This window comes from Bos taurus, chromosome 5, assembly GCF_002263795.3.
Source record: "Bos taurus isolate L1 Dominette 01449 registration number 42190680 breed Hereford chromosome 5, ARS-UCD2.0, whole genome shotgun sequence".
In the NCBI taxonomy this organism is placed as follows: Eukaryota; Metazoa; Chordata; class Mammalia; order Artiodactyla; family Bovidae; genus Bos; species Bos taurus.
In genome coordinates this window covers 75,158,525-75,175,954 of record NC_037332.1, presented here as the reverse complement: position 1 = coordinate 75,175,954, position 17,430 = coordinate 75,158,525, and the positions used below count along the sequence as shown (strand labels likewise).

Sequence of the window (17,430 nt, the reverse complement as noted above, 5' to 3'; positions counted from 1 at the left end):
ATAATATCAGTTTTTAAAAAAGAGCTTCTCTTTTACAATCACTCCATCAGAAGGCCCCAAATTTAGTCCTATTAATCCCAGCAGCTCGTATTTACTGAGCACTGATTCTGTGCTGAGCCGTTTACATAATTCTATCTGTACAACAATTAAGTGGGGACCATTATTCTCTCCATTGTACAGGTGAGGAAACTGAGGCACAGGGAAGTTATTGGGTTGGCCAAAAAGTTCATTTGGGTTTCTTCTATGACATCTTATGGAAAAACCTGAGCAAAATTTCTGGCCAACCCAATACATGTTTGCCTAAGATCTCAGTGTGAGTAAGTGGTGGGGTCAGGACCCTAAACCGGCAGCCCCCTCCAGAGCCTGCATCCCTCCTTGGACCAATCATCACAACCCAAAGGATGGCAGCCCTGACTGGCCCATCCTGGATGGGCCTCCAGCTCATGGCTGGAGAAGAATCAGGAGAGAGGTACCAGTGGAAGTCAGAAGAAGGGAGGGAAGCTGGGTGAGCAGACATGGCGGTGGTCCTGCAGAGTGGCTCTGCTCTTCCCCGCAACAGCCTTGGGGTGGGAACCGCGGCCATGCTCTTGCCCGTGTCAGGTCTCCAGACCTGGTACCAGTGGCATCTGCTGACCCTTCCCCTGGGCCCTGCATTGTTGCCCTGGGCAGGGCTGTCAGGGAGGGCTCTCACTGAAGATGGGGCACAGGCAGGCCACCCATCAGGGTCCAGGCTGAGAGTCAGGGACGGGTGATGGTGAGCTGCCTTCCATAGTACCAGTGGGCAGAGGCAGCACACCCAGGCCTAGAAGAGGCCAGAACCAGGAACTGCGCCAAAGCAGTGGCAAGCTCCAAAGGGCCACCTTACCAGGGGCTCAGCCTGGGGCTGAGAAGGCGGACGCTGAGGTCAAATGGCTGGAAGTGGGCCTGGGTGAGCCAGAGTGTGTGAGAGTATGAGTGGGCAGCACATGTGCACACATGCTCATGACAATAGTCATGACCTGGGGGACCCAGGTTTCTATGTGAAGTCTGACGGGGCCCAATTTTGGAGCCTGAGGACAAGGCTGATGAAGAGGGGCCCCCCTATACATCACCCATGTGGAATGCAGGAGCGGGGGTTAGGGAGTGGAGCATCTCCACAGAAACCAGTGCAGGGCTCCATGAGAAAGACACTTGAGTCAGGAACAGTGACAGCTGCCGCTGCCCGCTGGCCTGGGTGGCCTTGAGCGCCTCTCACCCTGCACCCAGATGACTGCCCACACATCACAATGCCCCCGGGGTGTCACGTGGTGCAGCCGCCAAGCCTGTCTTTTTGACCCTCTTAGGGGACACAGGATTTTGGCTCCAGGGGCCTGTCTTGGAAACGATTTGCTTGGAGCCTGAGCAGGACAAGGTCAGGACAAGGTAAGGGTACCCTGCGGGGTCAGGAGGGAATGGTGTGGTCAGAGGTGTCATGACAAGTGACGCTGACCCCCATCACTCCTCTCCCTCCTGCTTCTGCATCCGTCTTGGTTTGGCCCGTATCCATTGCCCTGGCAGCCACCGCCTCAGTCCGGGCTTGATCACGGGCATGGCAGGACACGACTCCGTGGAGCCACGTGGCCTGATTCTCACACTTATGAAAAGCCTCTGGTCGGCACGTTAGGCATCTCTTCCAATGACGCCATTCTTCCAGTTGCTGTTGGTAACTCAGGTGTGGCATTTTTATAGCAGGGACCTTTACTGTACGAGCTGCTCTCAACAAGACTCTGAGAGATGCTGGTGGGAGCTGCTCTGGCCACTGGATCCCTGCACAGCCTCCTACCCACTCTCCTGACCTCCTCTCCCCCTCCCCAATCCATTCTCCACCCAGAGCCCCCAGGTGCCCTTACCAAGCCAGACCAGGTTACATAGTTCTGCTTAAAACTGTCCAGTGACTACTCCATCTATTTTATTTAGATTTTTGTAATATATTTATAATAAAATATTTCACAAGTCATTTTATAAAATAAGAAGCCCAGCCCAGCCATCTGTGCCCCCAGGGATGGCCCAGCCTCCCACTCCCCACCCCTGTCCTCCAACTTTGCCTCTCCCTCCAAACTGGTCCCTCAGCCTGGACCATTCTGCCCTCCTTGCCCCTCTTTCCCTGGCTTTCCCCTCTTCATCCTCAGGAACACCACCCAGACGATGCCCCCAGCTGGGATCAGAGCCCATAAACTGCCCGCATTACAGGTGTAGAGGGGGTGGGGGGAGTGTAACCACCTAATTCACAGCCAAGTGCCCCAGAGATTGTAAGATGTTGAGAGTATGTCTGTGGGGTTTCCTGCTGGATCCCAGGGCCTGGCACACAAAAGGTGGCATGATGTGGATATGGCCACGTGGCCAGTGACTCACTCAAGGCCTCACAGAAGTGCAGAGCAGAAAGAGGACTTGAACTCATCTCCCACCTTCCCACCCTTCCACGGTACCTCATCCACAAGGACCTTCCAAACGCAGCAGGGAGGGAGGAGCCAAGTGTAAGTCCTCCCTGCTCAGCATCCTCCCGGTCTAGGCTGAGTGTCACCAGCCTCCAACCACCCATCATCCATAGCCCCAACATCTCATCGTCACCCTCCGAGCTCCCTTTCTACTTTGTTCATCGGCTGAACACAACTCCTTTCCTTCATTGTTATGCTCAGAGGAGCCTCACTCATTATCTCTGTCTCCCTTCTGTCTGGGAGAAGCTGGGAACAGGTAGGGAAGGAGCTCGGGCTGGGAGGAGGAGCTGGCCAGTGGGTTCCTGAGTGCCTTTTGATAACAGCGGGAGCAGCCTGCACCTGGGCAGAAAGCTGAATGATGGATGGAATGTCCAAGTGCAGGGAAAGGATGCAGATGAGGGGTGAGGGAGTGAAGAAGGACCAGAGATGGGGAAGGATGCATAGGGAAAATTGGAAGTCAGGGCTCAGAACTCTTCTTTCAGTCACAAACCTGGAGAATATGACTGTGTTGGGCTCCAGTTCTGGGGCTGGACAAGGCCACATTTGCCTCTTCCTCTGTTGAGTACTTACTATGTATGCACCAGATGCTTGTATATAATATACGCTGCCGCTGCTAAGTCACTTCAGTTGTGTCCGACTCTTTGTGACCCCATGGACTGTAGCCCACCAGGCTCCTCTGTCCATGGGATTATCCAGACAAGAATACTGGAGTGAGATACCATTTCCTTCTCCAATATAATATATGAAAGTGAAAGTTGCTCAATCGTGTCAGACTCTTTGCCATCCCATGGACTACACAGTCCATGGGATTCTCCAGGCCAGAATACTGGAGTGGGTAGCCATTCCCTTCTCCAGGGGATCTTCCCAACCCAGGGATCGAACCCAGGTCTCCTGCATTGCAGGCAGATTCTTTACCAGCTGAGCTACAAGGGAAGCCCAAGAACACTGAAGTGGGTAGCCTATCCCTTCTCCAGCGGATGTTCCAGACCCAGGAATTGAACCGGGTCTCCTGCATTGCAGGTGGATTCTTTACCAACTGAGCTATCAGAGAAGCCCATATGTAATACATGCCATCTCTTAATCCACACCATGACCCCCCAAGGGTGACATGGATGAAAAACACTGAGGTTCAGAGAGGTTAGGTAATTTGTCCAAACCACACAGCCAATAAAAATGAACATAGAAAATGAAAATTAAAAGCATACTCATCTCCTCCACAAATGATTTTTGGATGATTACTTGCTCCTTATGCAGCTAAGCACTTCAGAAGCATCACCTTGTTGAGTCATCATAGTAACTCTGAGAGCTCTTCCCAAAGCCCTCAGTCTCCTTCCGACTCTGCCCCTAGAGTAAAGATGCCCCAGCCCCAGTGCCCCTGCTACCACTCTGCAGGACATTAGCCTGGGAAGATCTGAATCGGGTGAACCTGACATTCAGGCTTGTATAGGCATGAGGAGGTCGTTTGTGAGGGGCATCCTCCTCCATCAGTGCAGCCAGAGAAGGGCCTGAGCAGCCCGCCTGGACCCCAAACCGCATCTCAACCAGCTCTTTTCTGAATTACCTCCGTTCCCACTCTGCCTTCTCAGGGAAGTGGTAGAAGGTGTGTCTGCATTTGGGGCTTTATGGGGATCAGATCTGAGACTCCCAAGGGCCTAGGGCAGGCAGCCCCATGTTGGGGGAGGGGAGCGGTCACCGCGGCTCCTGCAGGGCCTCCATCCCTCACCCTGATGACCCAAGACTCTCTGTCCAGTGGGTTTTTGTTCCTGGCTGTGGACATCCTGCCCCCGCACAGGGCAAGGCGGACGTACGGAGGGTCGCAGCTGTGCAGCTCCAACCAGGGCCGGATGTTGGGGCGGATAAGTACCTGCCAGCTCCCTCCGTGGAGCTGGGGTGACTCCAGCTCCATGCAGTGTCCCCGAGTCTCCATGGGGCTAAGCTGCCCTCCGCAGCAGTTCGCTTAGTGCTGGGCCCTCCCAGAGGTCCCCTCCCCGCCCTATCTCATGTCTCCACCCCACTCCCCAAGTAGTACTTTCAGGAATTGGTTCACCCTAAAACACTGTGCTGACGTCCTTGGGCAGGGTCTCCTGGGCGAACTCCAAACTAAAACCGTGTAGGAGTCAGGCCCACCCCGGGTTTATCTGACCCCAGAGCCCATGCTGAGACCCACTACAGCTGTCTGTCCTACGGGGTAGGTAAATGATGTGCATCCCATATTTAGGAACACGAATTAAAAAGTGGCTAGTTGGGACTTCCCCGGTGTGGACCACCAGTGGTTAAGAATTTGCCTGCCAGTGCAGGGGACATGCGGTTCCATTCCTGACCAGGGATTTCACGTGTCACGGGAACAACTAAGCCCAAGAGCCACAACTACTGCGCCTGCGCAGAGCCTGGGAATCACAACTACTGAAGCTACGCTCCCTAGAGCCCACACTCGGCAACAAGGGAGGCAACAGCAATGAGCAGCCTGCTCTCTGTAACTAGACAAAGCCCATTTGCAGCAATGAAGACCCAGCAGCTATAAATAAATAAATAAATTTTTTAACTACCATTGAAGTCCCGTTTATTATTCTTTTTTAAATTGATTTATTTTTTATTGAAGCATAATTGCTTTACAGAATTTTGCTGTTTTCTGTCAAATCTTAACATGAATCAGCCATAGGTATACATATATCCCCTCCCCTTTTGAAACTCCCTTCCACCTCCCTCCCCATCCCCTGCTTCTAGGTTGATCCAGAGCCCCTGTTTGAGTTTCCTGAACCATACAGCAAATTCCCATTGGCTACCTATTTTATATATGGTAACGTAAATAAATTTTCAAAAAATAAGTTTCACAAAAAAAAATTTAAGTAGGTAACCATCTGCCACTGGGAGGAGAATGCAGCAGGGAAGCAGCAGCCAAGGGACCAGCGTGGAAGGTGCTCTGATAACGGAGGCCCCTGAGCGTGTGAAAGTGAAACTGTTAGTTGCTCAGCCACATCTGACTCTTTGCGACCCTGTGGATTGTAGCCTGCCAGACTCCTCTGTCCCTGGGGTTCTCTAGGCAAGAATACGGAGAGGGCTGCCATGCCCTTCCTCAGGGGATCTTTGCAACCCAGGGATCAGACCCAGGTCTCCTGCATTGCAGGCAAATTCATCACCATCTGAGTCACCAGGGAAGCCATGGAGGCCGTTAAACTTTCTAGCTTTTTCTATATTCACCACGATGCCAATTTGGATGTGCTCCAGTGAGAAGTGGCCCCTCTCACCACAACAGCTTCTCCAGGTCCCGGGCCACTTGTCACCCTCTCCTCTAAATCTCACATCTGTTAACTCTCAAGAAATGAGCAGAGGGCAATCGGTTAGGCAGAGCACTTCAGAGACAATTCTGAGATGGTTGTGAGACTTATGGGAGCCAGTGCCAGATGAGAAATTACTTTGCTCCAGCAGTTCTGCAAAATTCAAAGCTTCTTGCTGGAGCAGAGGGTCAGTTATTGAAAGGCTTCTTGCATAATCATCACAAAAGGCCCGCTTGTCAGCATCGCCAGAGAGATGGTCAGGGATGGTCTACACTGGGAGGGGCAGCCCTCAGAGAGAAGGTCAGGGATGGTCTACACTGGGGGGGGGGGGCGGGGCAGCTCTCAGAGAGATGGTCAGGGATGGTCTACACTGGTTGGGGGCAGCCCTCAGAGAGAAGGTTAGGGATGATCTACACTGGGGGTGGGGGCAGGCGGCCCTTTCTCTGCTTTAGGAAGGATCCTTCAAGAAGGTTAATGATCCAGAGGAAGTAACGGGCAATTCTGCCACCAGACATGACTCAGTTCAGTTGCTCAGTCGTGTCCAACTCTTTGCGACCCCATGAATCGCAGCACACCAGGCCTCCCTGTCCATCACCAACTCCCGGAGTTCACCCAGACTCACGTCCATCGAGTCAGTGATGCCATCCAGCCATCTCATCCTCTGTCGTCCCCTTCTCCTCCTGCCCCCAATCCCACCCAGCATCAGAGTCTTTTCCAATGAGTCAACTCTTTGCATGAGGTGGCCAAAGTACTGGAGTTTCAGCTTTAGCATCATTCCTTCCAAAGAAATCCCAGGGCTGATCTTCTTCAGAATGGACTGGTTGGATCTCCTTGCAGTCCAAGGGACTCTCAAGAGTCTTCTCCAACACCATAGTTCAAAAGCATCAATTCTTCGGCTCTCAGCCTTCTTCACAGTCCAACTCTCACATCCATACATGACCACAGGAAAAACCGTAGCCTTGACTAGCTGGACCTTTGTTGGCAAAGTAATGTCTCTGCTTTTGAATATGCTATCTAGGTTGGTCATAACTTTCCTTCCAAGGAGTAAGCATCTTTTAATTTCATGGCTGCAGTCACCATCTGCAGTGATTTTGGAGCCCCCAAAAATAAAGTCTGACACTGTTTCCACTGTTTCCCCATCTATTTCCCATGAAGTGATGGGACCGAATGCCATGATCTTCATTTTCTGAATGTTGAGCTTTAAGCCAACTTTTTCACTCGCCTCTTTCACTTTCATCAAGAGGCTTTTGAGTTCCTCTTCACTTTCTGCCATAAGGGTGGTGTCACCTGCATATCTGAGGTTATTGATATTTCTCCCGGCAATCTTGATTCCAGCTTGTGCTTCTTCCAGCCCAGCGTTTCTCATGATGTACTCTGCATATAAGTTAGGGCCTTTATTTCCATGCAAAGGAAACTGCCTTCATTTCTTTGGTTTCTAGAAAGGAAAGCTTCCTAGGCCCCAGCAGATGGCCAAGGTCCATTTAAGTTAATCATTCATTCATTAATAACAGCGTATCCTAGAGTAGTAAAAACCACTGGTATTTGTTGGGTGTTTATTCTGTGCCTGCATCAAATGGTTTACAGGAATTATCCTGTTTAATTCTCACAGCTCTCTCTCTCATAGGTCACTAGTCCCATTTTACAGATGATGAAACGGAGGCTCAGCTGAGGTCTTGAGCTCTCCCAAGGCCACCTGACCAGTAAGCAGTGGAGCTGGATGTGGAAACAGACGATATGAATTCTAATCCCACTCTACCTTCTCATTAACCATGTGATGTCAGACACGTCTTTCAAAGCATTTAACTGAGCCTCTGTTTTCTCCTCTGGAAAATGGATGCACTGTTAAAGTTTGAGAAAACAGGAAAGAGCTTTGAAATGTCAGCCCTTTGAGAGAAATCTCCACACGACTTGGTATCTATTCTTCATTTCAAATATCCCACAACTGTTTGCTTTTCCCTCTTGAGATCTTAAAAATCTTTCCCAGCAAGCGAGACATCAGAACTCTCTTTGGGGAAACAGAGGGGTGTCTCACCTACAGGGGGAAACAGAACCATCTTTATGTTAGATGAGACTCTGAATCCAGATCTGTTGACTTAAAAGTTTGTCCCCTTGTCCCTCTGGTGCCACCAGGCACACAGCCCCCCAGTGGGAGAAGTCAAGATGCTCTGGGCAGCTCATGTCCTGTCAGCTCCCTCAAGTAAATGTAGAGAGGGTTGCCAGGGTCTCCAGGCAATCACGCCTGTTTACAGGGACCAGAGGCTTGGCAAGCGGGCCTGGAGGCCTCCCTGTTGGGCAACATGCCCACCAGCCCCACTGCTTCCATCTGGAAAAGGCCCTTGACTCTGCATTCTAAAAGGTATTCCCAGTCTGTTCAAAGGCTGCCAGATGCCAGCCCACAGATGCCACATTCATGTGCTTATGACACGCCCCAAGAATCCTTGGAGCAAGAGATGGAGAACCAGTTTCAGAAAGAAGTCGATCTTGGTAAACCTGACAGCCTTAAACTTTGTCCAGCACTTTACAGCTTGCAAAGCATGCCTGAGGCAACAGGTGGTATCGGTTTTGAGCTTCACAGGAACTCTGAGAGGCTGGGGTGAAGAATTGTTCCTTCAAGTCCAGCCACATCAAGTGGCCTACAGTGGGAGTTAAGTCATGGCCAGAGCATACTCACCAGGGAGCGCCTGGAGGGCAGGCTGATAGCCCTGGGGGCTACCATCTCACTGCAGGGAGGACTCACTCCACCCATGCATTGGAGAAAGGCAGCCTGGGGGTAGGCGGGGAGCCAGGAGAAGAGGTGTCACTGAGCGAGTCGGAGTGAGGGCCAAGAGGCAGCAGAGGCCAGCCCTGCCTACTTGGCAGAGATGCTCCGTTGGAAACAGCACGGCAATGGCTCCTGACGCCAGCTGGCATGGGTTCGAATCCTACCTCACCCTGTTTCAAGTGTATAATCTAAGCACGTTGCTCAACTTCTGTGTGCCTCTTTTTTCTCATCTCAGTTTCAAAGATATCCTTCGCTGATAGATAGAAAACGCAAGGAAGCCGGTCAAGAACGGACTGAGGGAAATTATGAGAGAGAAATAGATTTAAGGGCCTAGATCTGATAGATAGAGTGCCTGATGAACTATGGAATGAGGTTCGTGACATTGTACAGGAGACAGGGATCAAGACCATCCCCATGGAAAAGAAATGCAAAAAAGCAAAATGGCTGTCTGGGGAGGCCTTACAAATAGCTGTGAAAAGAAGAGAAGCGAAAAGCAAAGGAGAAAAGGAAAGATATAAACATCTGAATGCAGAGTTCCAAAGAATAGCAAGAAGAGATAAGAAAGCCTTCTTCAGCGATCAATGCAAAGAAATAGAGGAAAACAACAGAATGGGAAAGACTAGGTATTTCTTCAAGAAAATCAGAGATACAAAAAAAAAAAAGAAAATCAGAGATACCAAAGGAACATTTCAGGCAAAGATGAGCTCTATAAAGGACAGAAATGGTATGGACCTAACAGAAGCAGAAGATATTAAGAAGAGATGGCAAGAATACACAGAAGAACTGTACAAAAAAGATCTTCACGACCCAGATAATCACGATGGTGTGATCACTCACCTAGAGCCAGACATCCTGGAATGTGAAGACAAGTGGGCCTTAGAAAGCATCACTACGAACAAAGCTAGTGGAGGTGATGGAATTCCAGTTGAGCTGTTCCAAATACTGAAAGACGATGCTGTGAAAGTGCTGCACTCAATATGCCAGCACATTTGGAAAACTCAGCAGTGGCCACAGGACTGGAAAAGGTCAGTTTTCATTCCAATCCCAAAGAAAGGCAATGCCAAAGAATGCTCAAACTACCGCACAATTGTACTCATCTCACACACTAGTAAAGTAATGCTCAAAATTCTCCAAGCTAGGCTTCAGCAATATGTGAACTGTGAACTTCCTGATGTTCAAGCTAGTTTTAGAAAAGGCAGAGGAACCAGAGATCAAATTGCCAACATCCGCTGGATCATGGAAAAGGCAAGAGAGTTCCAGAAAAACATCTACTTCTGCTTTATTGACTATGCCAAAGCCTTTGACTGTGTGGATCACAAGAAACTGTGGAAAATTCTGAAAGAGATGGGAATACCAGACCACCTGATCTGCCTCTTGAGAAATTTGTATGCAGGTCAGGAAGCAACAGTTAGAACTGGACATGGAACAACAGACTGGTTCCAAATAGGAAAAGGAGTTCGTCAAGGCTGTATATTGTCACCCTGTTTATTTAACTTATATGCAGAGTACATCATGAGAAACGCTGGGCTGGAAGAAACACAAGCTGGAATCAAGATTGCAGGGAGAAATATCAATAACCTCAGATATGCAGGTGACACCACCCTTATGGCAGAAAGTGAAGAGGAACTAAAAAGCTTCTTGATGAAAGTGAAAGTGGAGAATGAAAAAGTTGGCTTAGAACTCAACATTCAGAAAACGAAGATCATGGCATCCAGTCCCATCACTTCATGGGAAATAGATGGGGAAACAGTGGAAAACAGTGTCAGACTTTATTTTGGGGGGCTCCAAAATCACTGCAGATGGTGATTGCAGCCATGAAATTAAAAGACGCTTGCTCCTTGGAAGGAAAGTTATGACCAACCTAGATAGCATATTCAAAGGCAGAGACATTACTTTGCCAACAAAGGTCCGTCTAGTCAAGGCTATGGTTTTTCCTGTGGTCGTGTATGGATGTGAGAGTTGGACTGTGAAGAAGGCTGAGAGCCGAAGAATTGATGCTTTTGAACTATGGTGTTGGAGAAGACTCTTGAGAGTCCCTTGGACTGCAAGGAGATCCAACCAGTCCATTCTGAAGGAGATCAGCCCTGGGATTTCTTTGGAAGGAATGATGCTAAAGCTGAAACTCCAGTACGTTGGCCACCTCATGGGAAGAATTGACTCATTGGAAAAGACTCTGATGCTGGGTGGGATTGGGGGCAGGAGGAGAAGGGGACGACAGAGGATGAGATGGCTGGATGGCATCACTGACTCGATGGACGTGAGTCTGAGTGAACTCCCAGAGTTGGTGATGGATAGGAAGGCCTGGCGTGCTGCGATTCATGGGGTCGCAAAGAGTCGGACACGACTGAGCGACTGATCTGATCTGATCTGAAGACTCTGGACTGCAGAGTTTATATGGGGGTGGGGGTGGGGATGGAGAACAAGGTAATATTGGGCATGAGTGACAGGTACAGCTAGCTGCTTGGGGTGCTTTCTGGGACGGGCATTGTGTCACTCAGGTAAGCGACAGGATGGGGTGCGGTGAGCAGAGGGAAAAAGGAATTTAGAAAAACAGGAACCAGTTTAACTTTGCCACAGCACAATTTGCCCTAGGTTCAGACTGAGCCATCCGGAAATGGGCAGACATGGTAAACGTAGAATGTTCTAGAAAAGCATCTCTAGGCTCCTGCAGATAAGCTACCATGAGCTGTTAGAGGAAACCTCGGGTGGCTCTGGAAGGATGATTTGCTCAACTCGGAATACTTGCAGGCTTGAAAATTAAAACAGCAAGGTTTGGCTCCCTCCTGCAGCAGCCAGCATTTTCCCAGCTGCTACTGCCCCCTGCTGGTCGAATCAGGATATGGCAGTCTCTGTGCAACTCGGGCTCCAGCTCAGGGCTCCACTTTGCATTCCCTGCGCACAGAAGGTGAGTCAGTCACATTTCCTCTGCCCTTTACTGGGGTGGCCACGGCCAAGTACTGCATCAGCGAAGGCATAAACAACCAGGCCCACGTGAACAGTGAAGAACTCAACAGCAAAGGTCATTACCATGAGAAGGCAGTGTACCAGAGGCAGCTATGACACAGTGCATTATGCAAATAATTGTAAAACAGACGCCACCGCTGCTTTATAGATCATCCTTGGGGGCTTCACCGCCATCCCAATGGCTGTTAATGAGAGTGGTGTTCACTGAATCTTAGGACTTGTCAGGCCCCCAGTCTAGATCCTTTACTTGTTATGTGTAACAGCTGATCCTTGTCGCACCCAGAGATGCAGGAATGAGGAAACAGAGCTTAAAAGGCAAAGAAGGGTTCAAACTTACACAGTCTGAGTCCCGATCCTTGCAGATTTCCATTTTAAAATCAATATGCCCTACACATTGAGTTCATACATCAGTGGTCCTCATCCATGGATAATTTTGGCCCCCAGGGAACATCTGGCAATATCTAGAGGCATTTGGGCTTTCATAATGAGGGAGATGATTCTGGCATCTAGTGGGTAGAGGCCAGAGGTGCTGCAAACAGTCTACAATGCACAGGATGGCCCCCACAACCCAGAAATAGCCAATGCAAAATGTCAACAGTGCGGAGATGAAGAAATCCTAATCTAAATATGTAAGATTCCTACCAATCCACTGGCCCTCTCTTTTGCATTGTCCTCTGCCAGGAAGGCATTAGGGAGAATCTGCTTTAATGTACCAAAGGTATTCTTCCTGAGGATTCATGCTGGATAACTCTCAAGAGGCCTTTCCCCACTAATTTCTCTTAAAGCCTCTTATGTCCCCAGCAGGACTGTTTTGCATCCAACAACCCTGCTAATACACTCCACAAGCACTGGGCTCTAAGGAGTGGCCCAGGCAGAGCAGAAACCCCCTGGAACCACTGCAGTGGGCACGGTCATCCGGGGCACCGTGCGTGGAATACTGCGGCTGATGCTGGCACTCAGCCGCAGCTCAGATGAACGCTGCTTGTCAGAGCTGTCGGAAAGCATTCAACCCCAGGATGATTGAATGTTCCCTGAGAACAACTTGTCAGTAGCTGCCTCTCCACCTCCTTCTCACCCGAAGTCCTAGCTTCCTAATCAGCCCAGTCCTTGGTTTTGGGAAGCAGTGCTATTAACTCCTCCTTCTCCATAGAGCCCACAGAAATGGAGGTTCTGGTGCATCCAGAGGTTCTTTGTGTCTGGAGCTAGCTGAGTGTAGGGGGAAGGAGGGGCGTGAAAAACCAGGCATCAGGCTGCCCCTGTCCAAATGGCCATGGAACCCCTTCCAACAATAAGCCCATTACCTCCACAGGAATTGGTGCTTGTTGAACGAATGAATGACCCGAAGGGTAAACCCGAGGAGATTCATTCATTCATTCAAAAGTACTTCCTAAGTATCTCACCATGCTGGGCACGACCTGAGATGCTGGGAGGACAAAAAAGATCACATCCCTGTTCTCATGAAGCTTATCTTCTAGTGGATGGAGACTGATACAAGGCAAATAAATAAATAAACATGGAAAACAATACCAGGTAGTGTTGAATGCTAAGAAGAAAGCACAGTAAGACAAGGAGTTGAGTCTGATAGATTGGGAGTAATTCTTTAAACCAGCCACTTGGGAAGGCCTCTCCAAGGAGATAGGGAGGCCTTTATTTGCACAAAGAGCTAAAGGTACTGAGAAAGTCATGCAGCCATGGTGAGAACAGTCAGTGCAAAGGCCCTGAGGTAGGAAGGGTCTTGGGGAGTTTGAGAAGCCATAAAGCAATTGGAGAAGATGGATAAAAGTGGGTCCCGGCATGACCTAGGAGCAGTGGTTCCCAAATACAAGCAGGCACCAGAATCACCAGAAAGGCTTATGAGAACACAGACTGTGATTCCCACCCCCAGAGCTCAGTTGGTCTGAGTGGGGCCTGGGGATGTGCATTTCTGACAAGTCACTGTATGACGCTGATCCTGCTGATCCAGGGACCACAGAATACTTATTCTTAAAGCAACTAGTCTTTTCCTACTCAACACTGACCATAAGCAGTCACAGATAACTACTGTTGATTATCTGCTTCCCCACTGGGCTGGATGCTCCCTGAGAATAGTCACTATGGTGGTTTGGTCCCTGGTGCTTAGTAAGTATGGTTGTTTAGTCTCTCAGTGGTGTCCGACTCTTTTGTGACTTCATGGACTGTAGCCCACCAAGTGCCTCTCTCCATCAGATTTCCCAGGCAAGAATACTGGAGCAGTTGCCATTTCCTTCTCCAGGCAATTTTCCCAACCCAGGGATTGTACCTGCATCTCCTGTGTCTCCTGCACTGGCAGACAGATTTTTCACCACTGGGCCACCAGGGAAGCCCATTTAGTAAGTAGTACCCAATAAAAATATTTGTTGAATGAATCCCTCAGAGAAGGTTCTATGCCAGGCCTTGCCTCACTTTCTTTTGCCATCCTGCTGTACATCTGGCTTCAAGCAAAGGCCTGGGTCAGACTTATCTCTTACCAGTCTCCCATTCAGCCCTAAGCACAGCATGTCACCTGCCATCCTCCAAATGTTCAGCTCCTTCCCACGACTCCATGCCTTTGCATGTGCTGTTTCATCTGCCCAGGAAGTCCTTACCTCTATGTCCACCTTGTAAATTCCTACCCATTCTTCAAGGCTCTTCTTCCAGAATATCCTTCCCAACTCCACCTAACCAGGGTTAAGAGTGCTCCTTGGGGTCCTGTATCTACCCTTGTCATAAGATTTATTCACACATCTGTCTTTCTCAACTAAATGTCACAAACGGGCAGCCCCCAGAGAGAACCAGACAACAGACGTGTTCAACTGCAGCTGCTGCAGTGTTTTAAACTGAAGTTCATTGCCAAAATTTGAGAGTCAGGGGGAATACACACACAAAAGAAATCCAGATTCCTGGCTCCTCTAGAAAATGCAGGGTTCCATATGACTGGGCCAGTATTCCCCCATAGCCAACATTTGCCAGAGTTGCCTGGGTCTCTGGCACCTTCATTTCGTGACCCAGCAATCAGCACAGGACCTGGCCCAGAGCAGGCACTCAAGAAAAGCTTATTAATGAAAACAGAAAGAGTACACCAAGCAATGGAAAAAAAAATTGGTCCCAAGAGCAGGAGACCTGAGGTTGGTTCTGATTCTTCTTGCATGAGCCTGGGCTCTCTGTGGGCCTCAGTTTCCTTACCTGAGAAATGGAAGGAATGATCCCTTCCACTTCCCAGAGTCATTGCATCCTATAAGAGAGAAGATGTGACGTGTTTAGCACATGTCTGGAATATCTAATGCTCAATCAGTAGGAGCTATTAGTGCAAGGAACTCAATCAATATTTACTCTTTAGGATGGAAAGAACTGAGAGAGGATTAGAGGCAGGAGAGGTCCCAGTAAGGGCCAAGAGGTTGATGGTCTACCTGCCTTCAGTTCTGCCCTTCACCAGCTTTGTGACCTTGGGCATCTGATTTCACCTCATTTGGGCCTCAGTCTCCCTGTTTATCAAACAGAAATGATACACGCCTCACAGGGGTTATTGTCAATATCAAACAGGAACATGAATAGTAAGTTAATGAATTCTTTACAGCACTCAAACTGAGGCCAGCACTCAGTGTGGGCTTGGCAAATGCCAGCTCTGTTATAGTGGCTCAAAGAGGGGTTAGACTAGAATATCTCAAGCATCCTTATGGCTCCCAAACTCTCTGATCCCCTAAATCCCAGTGACAGTCATGTGGCTGTTGTTTGATCATCAGTAGTGTATAGAAGGCCCTTGGAATGCGGGAGTGAGGTGGGAGAATTCACCGTATGGGGTTTACCACCTCTGTGTGTGTGTGTTAGTTGCTCAGTCATGTCCAACTCTTTGCAACCCCATGGAGGCTCCTCTGTCCATGGAATTCTCCACACAAGAACACTGGAATGGGTTGCCATTTCCTTCTCCAGGGAACGTTCCCGATCCAGGGATTGAACGCAGATCTCCTGCATTGCAGGCAGATTCTTTACAGTCCTGAGCCACCAGGGAAGCCCCTCTGGGAAGATACAAAATGCTCTTACAACAGTATTGACCAAAATCACACCCAGGAGCAGGAAGGAAAGGGCCAGGGCAGATGTGGTGCTGAGGAGGACAACCCCATAAAGGAGGTGCAATTACTACCCCCCACCCCTTCACAAATGAGGAAACTGAGGTTCCCAGAGGTATCACCCCCAGATGGATCTCAGCATCTGAGCCCCACGGAGCTGCCTCAGGAGGCTGACTCACTCAAGAGGTCCTTTAAGGGATTAACAGGACAGTCTGGAGGCGGAGGCAGGAAGACCAGGAGAGGCTTTGTGACTCACCGAGACCTGGGGTGTCTGAGACAGACTGCATGATGTCTCCCAAGAAAACAAGTAAGGCGGAATGCAGGAGACAGGTCTTAACCATAATACCAGGAATGACAGGCAAGGAAAGATAATTCCAGACAACTTGCATTGTTTCAGTCCTGATTCAAGCCTGAAACATTTGCAGCAGTTTGTAGAACATGTGTGTGTTCATTGTCCTGCGAAAGATTGGCAGCCACAGTAAGACACCCGGCAGGTGAGAGAGGTTCCATGTAAATGAAAGGCATGTGTGTGTGCATGCTCAGTCATATCCAACTCTTTGCAACCTCATGGACTGTAGCCCACCAGGCTCCTCTGCCCATGGAATCTTCCAGGCAAGAATACTGGAGTAGGTTGCCATTTCCTATTCCAGGGGATCTTCTTTACCCAGGGATTGAAACCACGGCTCCTGTGTCTCCTGCATTGGCAGCCAAATTTTTTATCCCAGTGCCACCTGGGAAGCCCTAAATGAAGGGCATATGATAGCAAATTCTGGAGGCTGCATCTTCCCTGAGGGGCTGTTCTTCCCTTTTAGCATCAGCCATCCCAGAGGAACCGGCAGGAGTGAGAAAAGGGGTGCAGGCATCTGGCCAACATGACGGTGATGATAAACCCAATCTGTTCAGTAAATCTCTTCTCATTCATCCATTCATCACTGCTGAGCACCTACTGTGTCTCAGGCACTTACAGTCTCAGGACAACCGAAGAAGGTGGATTCCACGAGCCCCTTTTTAAAGTGAGGAAACAGACTCAGGGATGAGGCCACTTGCCCAGGTCAGGAAGACGACAGTGATTTCAGTCTGGGGTCCCTGACCGCAGAACGAGAGGGGCCTCCCGGGAAAGTCAGCCTCCTTGGGAGGTGGGTGGGGAGCGGGGAGGGGAAATATCCAGGATGCTGGCTTTCATTCCAGGTGTGGTATATAATACGTTCTCCACTTCACAAGAGGGGCTGGGCTCAGAGGAAAGTACAACTTCAAATTCCTGAGTCCAACCGCTCCTCCACATCCTCCACTTCTCCTTTGTCCATAGACATCACTTTTAACACTTTCGTGTTTAAAGCGCATAACATCCCTGGGCTTTAAGGAGCCAAAGACTGGATTTCTTGATGCACTTTATGTCCACGCTCCCTGGAATCTGGGACTTGGAAAGGCGAAAAGCGCTGCTTCAGCGCTGGCTCAAAGCTCGGCCTGAGCAAGCGCACCTCGTCCAGTGCGCCAGCGCCGCTCGTCTCCCGCGCTCGCGATCGGCCCCCTTCATGGGCGAACCCACTTCCAGAAGGGCAGGAGGGTACGGCGATTCACCATTCCTCCCAAAGATAGGCCTAGCCAGCCTCTGACCAATCAGAAAGCTTGTTTTATCGCCGCTTCTGGATATACAAGGTTGGAGCTGCTTTTCCCTGAACTTTCAAGCCGTGAGGGGGCGGGAGGCGGAAATGATTGACATCTTCTGCAATTATTAGTCAAGCGAGATAAACTTGAAGAGCAGTTGCTGCTACGAATTATCTGGGGGGGAAAGGCTGTTAGCCCTGCCCCCTTCTCTCACTGGTCTCCGTGAGCCCTGGGCGGGGGTGGGATTTTTGATGGCAGCCAATCGATGGCCAGCAAGGAGGAGGCGGGGGTGGGGGATGAGGAGGCGGGGC

At 49.8% G+C, this 17,430-nt stretch overlaps 1 long non-coding RNA gene across 1 annotated transcript in view; it reads right to left on the bottom strand.

Moving 5' to 3' along the window:
- The window catches only part of LOC101906435 (uncharacterized), a 30,566-nt gene extending 13,156 nt beyond the window's left edge, over window positions 1-17,410 (bottom strand). Inside the window, exon 1 of the long non-coding RNA XR_234665.5 lies at window positions 15,771-17,410. This is a non-coding gene — a long non-coding RNA (uncharacterized lncRNA). The remainder of the gene's footprint in view (window positions 1-15,770) is intronic.
- Window positions 17,411-17,430: the final 20 nt, after the last annotated feature.